General features: G+C 38.9%; 1 long non-coding RNA gene across 2 annotated transcripts in view; it reads left to right on the forward strand.

Moving 5' to 3' along the window:
• LOC142408051 (uncharacterized) overlaps positions 1-12236 on the forward strand; it is a 66667-nt gene that overhangs the window by 6065 nt on the left and 48366 nt on the right. For both annotated transcript variants that reach the window (XR_012775137.1, XR_012775136.1), the window contains exon 2: positions 3990-4110. This is a non-coding gene — a long non-coding RNA (uncharacterized LOC142408051). The remainder of the gene's footprint in view (positions 1-3989; positions 4111-12236) is intronic.

Genomic DNA, 12236 nt, shown 5'->3' on the forward strand with positions numbered 1-12236 from the left:
TACAGCTCCAGATCACCAATGAAAATAGTCAAGATCAGCAGTCTGTGGGCCACTTTTGCACTCACCAGACCATATTCGGTACGCTGCACTCTGTTGCATCAGCTCCCTGATGTATAACTTGGGATAAGGTGATTTCTTTTCTGAGAAATTACAGAATTATAGTTTGGTCCCAGAATCAGCAAAGTTTCAGTGACAGGACTTACACAGAAGACAACTGAATCATGTTGAGGAATGAAGAGACATTAGTTCCCATGGGCACAAAGTGAAGAGACAAGAAGAATGTTCTCAGATTCAAGAATTTTTAGAAAGAGAAAAAAAAAAGCCTATATTGTTGTCAAATACAAAGCACCTTTATTTCTCTCATGAATTTGCTGTCAAGGAGAGACTCATGAAAACAACAGTGCTCCGTTGCCCCACTGGAATTTGGAAACTAGAAAGTGATCTCTCTTCAAAAAGACAACTTAGAATACTGTGAAACCCTAAGAAATTAAATGCAATTTTGTCTGGCTAGGGCCTGAGCAAGACAGACAAAGAAAGACTGTCAAAAAAGGGAACTAAGACTGAAGTTCACCTGGCTTTAACATGGAAAATAAGCACAGAAATTCAAAGTGTCCCCATTGCAATGAAGCAAGGCTTAAAAAAAAAGTAGAATTTAACAAAAGAGCATAACTCTATTTCATCTCCCAGAGTCAGGCTTCCAATCAAGAGTGAAGCATATGTGATCATGTACTTCCTGAATGTCTGTTAAATAAAGTATGATGACCTTTAAAGTGGAGAATACATTTAGAAACAAAAATAAGACTTCTAGCCTGACGTCTTCTATCCTTGTATGGTAAAGTCCTCACCTATTCAAACTTATGCCAGATCACCTGCCTTGAATGGGAATATCTGGCAGTGATGAACTAACTGCCTTGGATGCCTTTCAGGGGCCATCCTTTGCTCCATTGGTTACTTGCCTGCAGCTGATGATCTGGAATCTATGGAAACTGGTAGGAAATGTTAGTTTACCCTGTGGGACCACTGCTTGGTGATGGGGAACATGGCAGGCCCTAGGCAGTACAGAAAGGAACTCCCTTCAAAGGTCATGATTCTGCTCTTGAAGCCTGAGCAAGGTCCTGCTCTGCAGGTGCTCCTGGCACTTGTACTCAGCTAGTTTGGCATTTCAGACCTACAAAGGGCCTGCATCCTGCAGGGGGAAGTGCTTATAGCAGCTCTGAGTAGTAGGGAAAGAGCCTACAGAATCTGTACAACTTGGGCCAACCCGTGCCTCAGGAGGCTCTCAGGCAGGAGAACATCATTCCCTCAAGTTATACCAAGAAGACATAGTTTGTATAGCACAGCACTATGACTATATGAATAGAACAGAATAGACTATTTCAGTTGGAAGGGACCTGCAACGATCATCTAGTCCAACTGCCTGACCACTTCAGAGCTGACCAAGTTAAAGCATGTTATTAAGAGCATTGTCCAAATGCCTCTTAAACACTGACAGGCTTGGGGCATCGACCACCTCTCTGGGAAGCCTGTTCAGTGTTTGACCACCCTCTCAGTAAAGAAATGCTTCCTCATGTCCAGTCTAAACTTGCCCTGATGCAGTTTTGAACCATTCCCATGTGTCCTATCACTGGATACCAGGGAGAAGAGATCAGCACCTCCCTCTCCACGTCCCCTCCTCAGGAAGCTGTAGTGAGCAATGAGGTCATCCCCCGAGCCTCCCTTTCTCCAAATTAAACAAACCCAAGGTCCTTAGCTGCTCCTTATAGGACACTCCTTCCAGCCCTTTCACCAGCTTTGTTGCCCTCCTCTGGACACATTCAGGGACCTTCACATCCTTCTTAAATTGTGGAGCCCAAAACTGCACACAGTACTCAAGGTGAGGCCGCACCAACGCTGAATACAGAGGGACAATCACCTCTTTTGACCGGCTGGTTATGCTGTGTTTGATGCATCCCAGGATATGGTTTGCCCTCTTGGCTGCCAGGGCACACTGCTGGCTCATACTGAGCCTGCTGTCAACAGCAGGCTCAATGGATATGGATAATGACAGTGAAAAAAGTTTATAGTCAAAAACTGGAAATTTTTCTTGGGGATCGCTAAGATGTGCCCAGACTGTTAGGGAGGAAATCTTACATAGTTTTCACAAATTTGTAAGAAATACTAGGACAGCTGTAGGTGAAAACTTTTGTAGGGTATGAGTCCAGCGCAAGAAGAACCCTGTCTCAGAGCAGAGCTCTTCCTTTTATAGTCAGTGAGGAAATATTGTCTTATCTAGGCAAGTTATCTTAGGAAACCAATGTAACACAAATATCTGCTGGTTACGCACAGTCACATTGGCTGCTGACCATTGTCAATGGAAAGCCCCAATTCTCACTTCTGAGTCTAACTGCCACAAACCTTTTTTGGCTATCTTTTGAGGTTACTCATACTTTTAATAAATTTCCATCTATATTTATTTTTTCTTAATGTTATCTTCTAGTACATGGCATACTGAAATATGGAATAAGTTAGTATGAGGTGTCTTAATGGCCTACAAACTTCAGCCCAAGAGTTAACTGCTGGAGAAAAGGGAACTGAGAGTGAAGGCTGGAAGTGGACAAAAATTAGGATTAGATTGTCCTTATGTCCTGAGTGCTGTCTGCACTGTTGCCGATGTGGCCTACTCTCTGTGCTTCTAAGGCATCGCAGCAAGGAAATGCTTTACCAGGCATCACAGCGTCAGAATGGCAATGACACCTGATTTATTATACCATGATACCATGAGATTGTGGAGTGTGAGACATCAACTTGAGGAAGATACCAAGCCTGCCTCCTCTGCCTTGGCCAGTTTCCCAAGGGTCGCATGGCAGCCCAAGCCTCAGGCTCCCACATGGAGTTCCAGCCTGACTGCCCAGCTCCTTCTTGGAAATGAACTTGTGTGATCTGAAGGACCTCACAGAACTTGTACCAGAGTTTGAGGGGTGATAGCCAGTAGCATTGAATTGTGTGGTAGCAAGGAAGTGGTCTTTCGGAAAGGTCAGGAGGTGAAAAAGAAGAGGAAGTGGTGAGGATAGAAAGAGTGAAGATGAAGGAATAGTGCATCCTGTCTTGTCCATCCTACAGGATGAGTCATGCTAACGCAGGACCACATGATGAACTGTATTTGCGACATCTGCTTAAAACTTGGAGATGAGCTGTCCATAGAGTTTGGCAGCTCTTGGGAGGACAAAGGAAAACTTCATCTTATCTCTGCAGTATATTGCCAGTTGATCTCTGTGCTGGAGGGTGGCAGACTGGAGAAGATGCAGAAAGCAGATCAGCTCTAGGCCATGCAGTACATTCCCCTTGCAGTACGGAGAACATTAAATCTCAAATTAATGTCATATTTTTACTTGTGTGCTCTTGTGTTCTTGTGTACTGGCCACAGGCAGAAGTAGTGATTATTCAAGAGTGTGATCATTGCCTATCATCTCAGTTGCTCCTGCTTGGGGAAAGGGATTTGAAGCAGACAGACAGGCTTCTCTAAAGCACGCAGTATAGAAGGCAGGCTTTGAGTGGCTAGCAACCTTGGGCTGAGATGAGTGTGTGTGTAAGTGTCTGACATTTGATGTAGGGGTATTTTCTCACTGGAGTAATCAGAGTTGGTTGATTTGACCCTGATGCTGTCTCTGAGGATGATTTTACAGGGTGGTATTGGTGCAGCCATTCCATCTTCCATTTCAGACCATGCTTTGTGTATCAAGATTTTAGTTACAAAACTTCAATTCAATTGTGGGTCTGATTTTATGGAGTTATGAAATAGGAAGCGCTTCCAGACTGGTGGGCAGTGGATTTAGGATTGTGAATATGTCTGTCTTAAGTTTCCATTAATAGCCAGTCAAGATCTGGAGAGTTTGGAAATTTTTCTTTTACATCAGGGAGTTTGTCTTGAGATACAGAAATCAACAATTCAGATCTACGGCTTAGGTGAGTTCTCTGCCTTCTAGACTTGAGACATTGTCCCTCTTTTTCAGAAAATGTTTGAGTAATTGATGCAACTGAACATAATCAGCAGGCAAGACTGAGAACAGTCCCACTGAAAGACAGAGCGCGGTGCATCTCCATTGAGAGGGACAGCTTTTCACATCTGTAGTGGTAAGTTAAAGGTACAAAAATACAGCATGGGTCCTGGAGTGCAATCAGCCATACTGCTAAGTTGTTAGAACAGTCCCTGGCATAGGTTTTGAATTCTTGAAGTCTTCCAGAAAATGTGTAAGCACACTTTGGGAGGTAGGACAGTGTACTAATGTACACTAATATACACTACTAAATGTACCCTGTGTTTTAAAATCCCTTAAGACAGACAACGCATTTGAGAATGACTATAAGCATGTTGTAATCATTGGACTTTAAAAACAGCCGTGTCTTCTGCACCAGTTCTATGAGTCCAACCTCCCTTTCTTGGTATTTAGCTTCTGAAAGTGAAACACTCTGATTCCAATTTAAAAATAAAATTCATCTAAGAAGACATTTTTAATTTCCTTTGAGAAAAATGAAACAAAGAGTACTTTGGTCAATACAATCCCTGTTCTCAGTAGTTCAGTTTAACTGCTGATATGTTTACCCATCTCTTTATGTCTGATACCCATAAAGGGGCAAGACTGATATACAGAGATTGGTTTTTCATCCTTTCCCTCTTGGCATCATGTTTAGGAGCCTGGTTTTGAATGTGGATCTCTCCCAAACTGTTGGGCTCATCCTAAATATGTTAACGAATGCTATGGCTGGCACCTCACTTTGCTAAATCTAGCTGCTTCAGTCACAGTGGCCCTGCACTCTGTAGGTTTGAATTTAGCATTTTGTGGGTTTTAAGCACACCATTATATTTCTTATGCTGTCATCTAAATAATTATGCAGTCTGCTCTCATTGCACTTATCATAGCACTACAGTCTTAACTTTGCTTGCATCTTACCTATTTATGCACAACCTATTACTAAGTCATTACCCTCCAACACTAGTAGCTATCCATTTTAAAATGCAGTCCTAAGTATGGAATCCTAAGTCCTAAATTGCTGCCAGGCACTTTTAGAATTCATGGGAGGGTCTGGCAGTGTTCCTGCAGTTGCAGGACAATGGATGCAGGGACTGTACTTGGATAATGCTGTTCAGTGTTAAGTTAGACTTGATATGATAATGGAGTTTCTTAGAGTACAATTATAATGTTTTGAAGTACATAATAAAATTATGTGGGAAATGGTAAACAGCTGAAAAAGCAAAGCATAAGGATTTAAATCATCTCTGAGGCTGTTTCAAGAACAGCAGAGGCACTTAGGCAGTAGAAAGATGCGCATGTCAGAAATTAATAGATTAGATAGGACCTGAAGGCTTATAGACTTCAGAGAGAAAACAGAATGAACTAAAACTAAATCAATACAGCAAGATGTATACTAATTTTCCAGTCTCCCTTATTACTTATTAAACACAGTTTAAGGAAGCAAAATAATTTCATTAAACAGGGAGGACTGGGATAACTAACTAACTTTAACTCTTTGAAGATAACATTTATAATGGTAATAAGAAATCCACTACAGGCAAAACATTCTAGCTTTGAACTTTATCAATTCGATCATTATTTTTCCACTAAAGAGAAGGCAAAAAAAATCAAATGTTTATTTATGAGGCATTTATTGGGGATAGATAATTAAATCATAAGCATGAATTGTAAATAAAAACATTTGTGATTAATGGAAATAGCAGGAAAAAGCAAAGAGAAAAATACAGATTTGTCTGAAGCACTGAGTTATATACACTGTTAATGTTTGGTAAGTAACAGACAATCTGAATAAGGCTTACAAGGTCTTCAATGTGTACAAAAAACCAAGACTGTTATAACAAAGACCCTCTTTCATTGGTGTTATCAGCAGCTGATCCCTACCAAGCTTTGTAGGTTTAGTGGCAGACAGTGACGAACTTCAGTAGAAATGTACAGACTGGTGGATGCCACAAAGTTCAGTCCTTTTACATCAGCTTTATTTGTGTTTGAGCAGAGCTGCACTAACTCTTTTAAGGTATCTGCCAGTCTTTCTTTTGGTGTCACTTTCTAATGACTAAAAGGTAGTGAAATGTGGTAATAAGTACACAGTTCTCAGTGGCTGAAAGAATGTATCATCAGTACCCAGAGGAAAAAGAGAAAACAATCCATTGTTAAAGTCTAGATAGGAAGAAAAAGGGACATGATCATGGTGTGCCTTAAAATAACAAAAAAAGAGATTGCTGCATCAAAAAATGGTTTAAATAGTCCATCAAGAAAATACCGACACTTAGTATTCAAGAAGATGTAATACCCTGTGCTGTAAGTAATGAACTTTTCATGCCTTGGCACAAAAAGCTATGAGCATATTATCAATGAAGAGGAACAAATCACATGTCAGCATGTTGCTTGGTGTGTAGTAGCTAGTAAGTTTATCTGATTAAAAATATAAAAATCCTTCATTTATGTTCACATTAACATTTACAGTATTGTATGAAGGAAATGAAAAAGCAAATACTAACAACTGACTTGCCATTAAGAATTCAAATGCAGTAGTGCTTGTATGAAGTGCAGTTGCTTATTGTGATGCATGTAAGGAGCCTAAGGCAGCCCCTTAATTCCTCTGCATTAGCATCCCAAGTAGCGGTACATGAAGAAAATCTGGCTCCACACAACTAGACTGTCCATATGGGTCAGAGTAAGCTGAGCATAAGAATTTGCCCTGTACTTGCCATGTGCATGAATGGCATGTCATGGAGAGTATCTTCACCAGATTGAGAGCTGATCCACTCCCTCCTGGGACCAACAGGGGGGCTACCCAGGAGATTCAGGCTCTCTGAGCTCAGCTTATTAATTGACTGTTAGGTTTTTCTAGCCTAAATTAACACGAACAGTATTTTTATTAAACTTACAGATCCAAATCTAAATCTTTCTTGCTTTTTTATCCACATGACCAGTCTCACTCATCTGAATTAGATTATCTTCATGAATTAAAAAAGCAAGATTTGATCATTATTTCTGTGTGATTCATTTAGGTTTAGGTTAACAGTATCTACAAATAATGTAACACAGCCTGAAATTCATTTCAGAAAAACAGAGCCACCACAGTTTCCACAGTTGTGAATGGAGCGTGTGGTTTCTGAACACCTCTGAAGTGAGGCTACTCTGGTGCAAACTGCAAGCAACCTAATTTGACATTTATGGCCTTACAATCTAGTTTTGCCCTGTAAGAGAATAATAGATTCTGCAAAATCTTATAATGAATTCCACTATATCCTTCAAAGCACATATGCCATTTTGAAAGCAGCTCAGACTTTTTCAGCAGCATTTTTTAAATGTTGGAAAACTTGTTGAGTAACCCTCTAACCAAGGGAAAAGAATGAATGCAGTAATTTGAAAGCAATTTATGAGAGTCAATCAAGAGCTTTAATATAACATTCCAAGGAAGTCACATGATTTCCATTCACATATTTTCATTATCTTTACACTAACAGACAACACAGCACTTTATTTCCAAAGCCATTGTCTTATGATAATTCTCATAAGAGAGCCATTACAGTGCACAGTTGTTTTTGGCCGAAGGTAGAGATGATTCGCTTTATGATACCTATCTTTTTGGGAAAAAAAATATAAATTTGGAGGAAGTTCTTTAATGCCAGATGTCTGATTATTTGCTCACAGTGGTCTGTGGTCCTTCTGGCTTGTCTGTATTTACATTTCCACATGTACAACTGCAAAATCAGAACAGGGTAGGTACACTCTACCAATGAAAATTCTTCATGTCCTGCACTTAATCAAAAAACCAGTCTAGATATTGGCAGCTCCTTTTAAAAAAATTGAGAGATACCACTTTCCCCAAGTAGGAAAAGATAAACATAGCTGCAAACAAGTTTTTCAGCTTCTATAAATGTACTAAAAAAAATGGAAAATTAAAATAAAAACACTTAGCCCATATTTATAAACCAGTTATACATGACAATTTATGGAAACCCAGAAAGTGGAGTTAATGTTCACATACATATATAATGAAATTTAAAGTGCATGTATGTTAAATATGTATCATACTGATGGATTCTTTATAAATGTGTAAGAGAGAGATTTATTATTTATATTGCTCCAGGACTGTACTAGGTTCTTTTCAGTAAAAAGCAGGATGATGTGTTTCCTTCCTCAAAGAATATAAAACTCCACTTAAGCAAATAGATTGGATTCTGTACCTTTAAATTGAAACAAGCTATTTTATGGGGATGGGATGGTGTGCAAAATGAAATGTAGCCGTAATTGTTAAGTTTTGTGACATACTGTGTATGGCTCAAGCTGTTATATCTATTCCTATATGCATTCAATTAAAGAACCCATCTTCAATGATGTATTCTAGCACACTCCTGGGAACTAATCCAATGTCTTTAGCTATCTGTTTTACATGAAACCAATTATTGTAATATCTCTAATGTCTAAGTGGTATTGTCGTGAGTGCCATTTTAGCATGGTCCAAAGTATTTATTTCTATGAGATTATCTATCTACTCTTCAAATTTATTATGCTTTCAAGAATATCCACAGAGTCACATTAGCATTTTTGTATCCCACAGCCAAATGTTCAAGCAAAATTTAATACGAGATAAATAATCAGCTGACTAAACTCAGTGCTCTCCACGTCTATTTACATAAAATGACCTCTTGCTGGTGCTTAACCTCTCTCTATCCTCATTCTAAATTCCCTGTGACAGCCTATGTGCATTATTTGTTATAATCCTCTGTTTTTCCCTGGTGCTGTATGATGCTAGCTCAGCTCTGCTATAGACTACAATCACTGTCTGGAAAACTCTGGGAATGAGAATGAAAGCAGTATTATAAGAGTTTGCAGAAGAAAGGTTCTGTCTCACATTACCACAAATTATCATTATTTTACAGCAATAATAAAATGTACCCACAAGCACTGAGGTCTCAGTTGTGCCACTATTTGACCATGTGTCTGAGCTAGTGCAGTTCTCCTTTGTACAATTCTGCCTTTCCAGAAGTACAGTGGGGATAATTATCTAGTCCAAAAGAATGTTTAGACTTTGTGCATTAACATAATGTTTGTTTGTTGCAAAACAGTATGTAATTTTCATAAATTATTATTAGCAGGTTCTGACTTCCTATTTGCATGAAAAGTGCTGTTTTTATGGAAAACTCCAGACAACTGTGAGGTAGCTAAGCATCATTATCATTACTGTTGCCATTGTCATGGTTTGTTACTGGTAGCTCACTTTTACTTGTTGACATTGTATAACAGGCGCTGTATGAGCTCTTCAGTGCCCTAATATAGCAGTCCTTTAATGACCTCATTTTATAACAAAACTTTCATTTATGCCAAGAAGTTATAAAACCCATCATCAGAACAAGTGGAGAACTTTGATTTGGTGATGTTTTGGACTCACTTTATAAAAGGAAAATAGCTAAAATGTAATGGAGTGGCAAAACACAGTACTTGCATCTGAAGCACAGGAATGGGAGGTATGCAATGATTCAGTGGCAAGGTACAGTGGGATGACCTGTTTTTTCATTTGAGTGAATTTACTGTATGTCTCATGAGGAACTTGCCAACAAAGGTTTAAAGAAAGACTATGTGTTAGGGTCTGTCTTGTTAAGGAGGTCCCAGGATGCTTTTCAGAGGAGACATGTACATACAGCGAAGTGTGTTGTTTCAAAGGAAGAAAATGTACTTACTGGTATGACTATGGGGAGGCAGTAGTAAAACTGCATTGATGGATGGGTGCCTGCATGAGTAGCATATTAAAGGTGGACTATAGCAAGACTGAATATCTGGCTGGAAGCTCGTCTTCTAAGCTGCTCTTGTTACCTGCTAGCCGAGGCATTGCATGCCACAGTCATTCTAGTATAAAATCTCTCAATGCACTTTTATTTTCAATCTGAGAAAAAGAAAGAACAAATCTTCCCAATGAATACTAAGAAATCTTCTGTCTTTTGAATGGGCAGGACACATTAATTTTTTAAAGATCTCAAAAATCCCGAGATCTTGTCTGTTCTTTCTGAGGAGTTTTCTGTTGGAAAAACATGCCGTTAGCCTTTCTTCCGCTATGGAGTCTGCAAACTGGAAATCAGCCTTGAGCTGAATCAGGCTTACTGACTCAGTATCAATGGGAAATACACTTCTGTTGGCTCCTTCTGTTATATGCTTATCAAAAATGCTATTACATTAAGAGTATTTTGATTCTGTATGCGATGTGTAATATAAATAATACATTCTTTGACTTTCATTTCATGCAGGATTATGTATACTACATAGCTGAACTGTAGCTGCATTTGCTTCATTTCCCTAATTTCTGTGAGTTAAATTCTTAATCTCTAGCCTGCACTAACAACTTCTTGAATTAAGATTCCTCAGGCTGGTGGTGTTGGGGATTTTCAGCTAAAACAATAGTAAACATGCATTGGAATAAACATTATACAATGGTAGATTTTAACAAAAAGGAAATGATTATTTATTGAGTGTTGCTGGAGGGGCTAAAATAGTATAAATAAACAGAAGAGAAGACAAAGACCAAGGGAAGTACAGTATACAAAGCTAATTTAAGCATATTTGAAACCTCTGCAAAATTCAGATGAAAAATGAAAGGATTGCTTTATGATATTGTTCTCCACTTGGCCCGAAGTCCTGTACTACAGTAAAAAATCAGGATTTATCAGCACAGTCAGCAAGGGTGAGTATGTTGTTATGTGTAGAGCATTATAGGATTCCTCATTTAAGATTGACTCTAAGAAGTTACTAAACACTTTAATGGAAAAAGCAGCTGAAACAAGAGCAGGCTCCACCCAAAAGAAAGCATATATCAGCAGAGGAATTTGTTGGCTATTGCTTTGTTCTTTTTCGCTTGTCTTTACAAAAGGAGGCAGAAAGATCACTCAAATAAATACAGAATAGGGCACACCCACAGAAGTCTGGTACTATGACCTGAGAAAAAGCTGAGAAAGTAAAAGAGATTTTTAATCAGGTTTTGGATGGGAGAGATTTGGGGGTGGGAGCTATAGAATTATGCACTATCATTTTGATTTGTCTTGTATTTAGAGAAAGAGAACCTGTTTGTAAATAAAGGAAAGAAACACAGTAACTGGCCCAACGTCAGCTCTCCCTTCTCCCTGGAACGACCCACCTAGAACCCAGAAAACTGGCTAACCTTTTGGATCAAGAGGCAATAAGAGTGTGTGTTTGGAAGCAGGGAATAGGAAATATTAATAGGATCCAGAATAAACCTGCAGTGTGCCAGCATGTGTGTTCTCCCAGGATTCGTTTTACCACCACAAAATCTGGAATTGGATGATCATACCTTGTATTCTGCATTGTCATTCAGCACTGGAGTATAAGCAGTAGCAAAGCACGAAACAACATTTCAGCCTGTCCTTTTGGAGGCAACCCGGACTGCTTCTGCATTTCCTCCTCCTTGTAGCACTGTGTGAGCACTCCCAGACAGTTGAAATTAAACAAGCAATGAGATTCAGGTACACAAGTGCACCAGTAAAAGGACCAAATATCTGCTAAAGGACCAGCAAAAAGAGAAGCTTAGCAAAATGAACATCTCCAAAGAGGGATTTAAGTGAGGAGTCAGGGATTGTTGAAGCAGTTCCTGTGCTGATCAGTGATTTCACTGTTATCATTACTTTGCATAGTCAAATCAGATTGTGTGTGTAGTTTAGTAAAATGGGTTTGATTGACAGAATAATTACTGGAACCATTCTGATGCTATCTTAAAAGGCAGGAGGTGATTCCAGAAGCGTTTCTGCAGAGCATACTTCTTAGTGCAATATACTGAAGGACTTAAGAAGAGCTGGATGAAGAACTTAATGTGGATTAGCAGCATTAAATCCACAGAATAGTGCCCAAATAGGTGGCAACATATTCTATTTATACAAGTACAAGTTATAAAATATTTCTGGTTTTGGTAAATATGAGTAATCCTTTTTTATTTGAGTAAAATTAATTAAAACAAATTATAATAAAGGTAATTAGAAGAGCAATTGAATAATAACTTGAAGACTGAAGAGGAATGGCATTGGTAGTATGGCTTGCAGAGTTATCTGGGCCTCTCATTTCTGAGCAAGAATCCTTTCAGTGTAATAAGAGGGGACTCTGATTACAGCAATATTCTTAACTAAATCCCTGTAATCCTCTTCCATATCTAATGAATCTCTTTATTGGTTTGTCTGCTCTAGGATGTGAATGCAATGATGTGTATTAATTATAAAATCA

Source organism: Mycteria americana, chromosome 3 (assembly GCF_035582795.1).
Source record: "Mycteria americana isolate JAX WOST 10 ecotype Jacksonville Zoo and Gardens chromosome 3, USCA_MyAme_1.0, whole genome shotgun sequence".
NCBI classification, from domain to species: Eukaryota; Metazoa; Chordata; class Aves; order Ciconiiformes; family Ciconiidae; genus Mycteria; species Mycteria americana.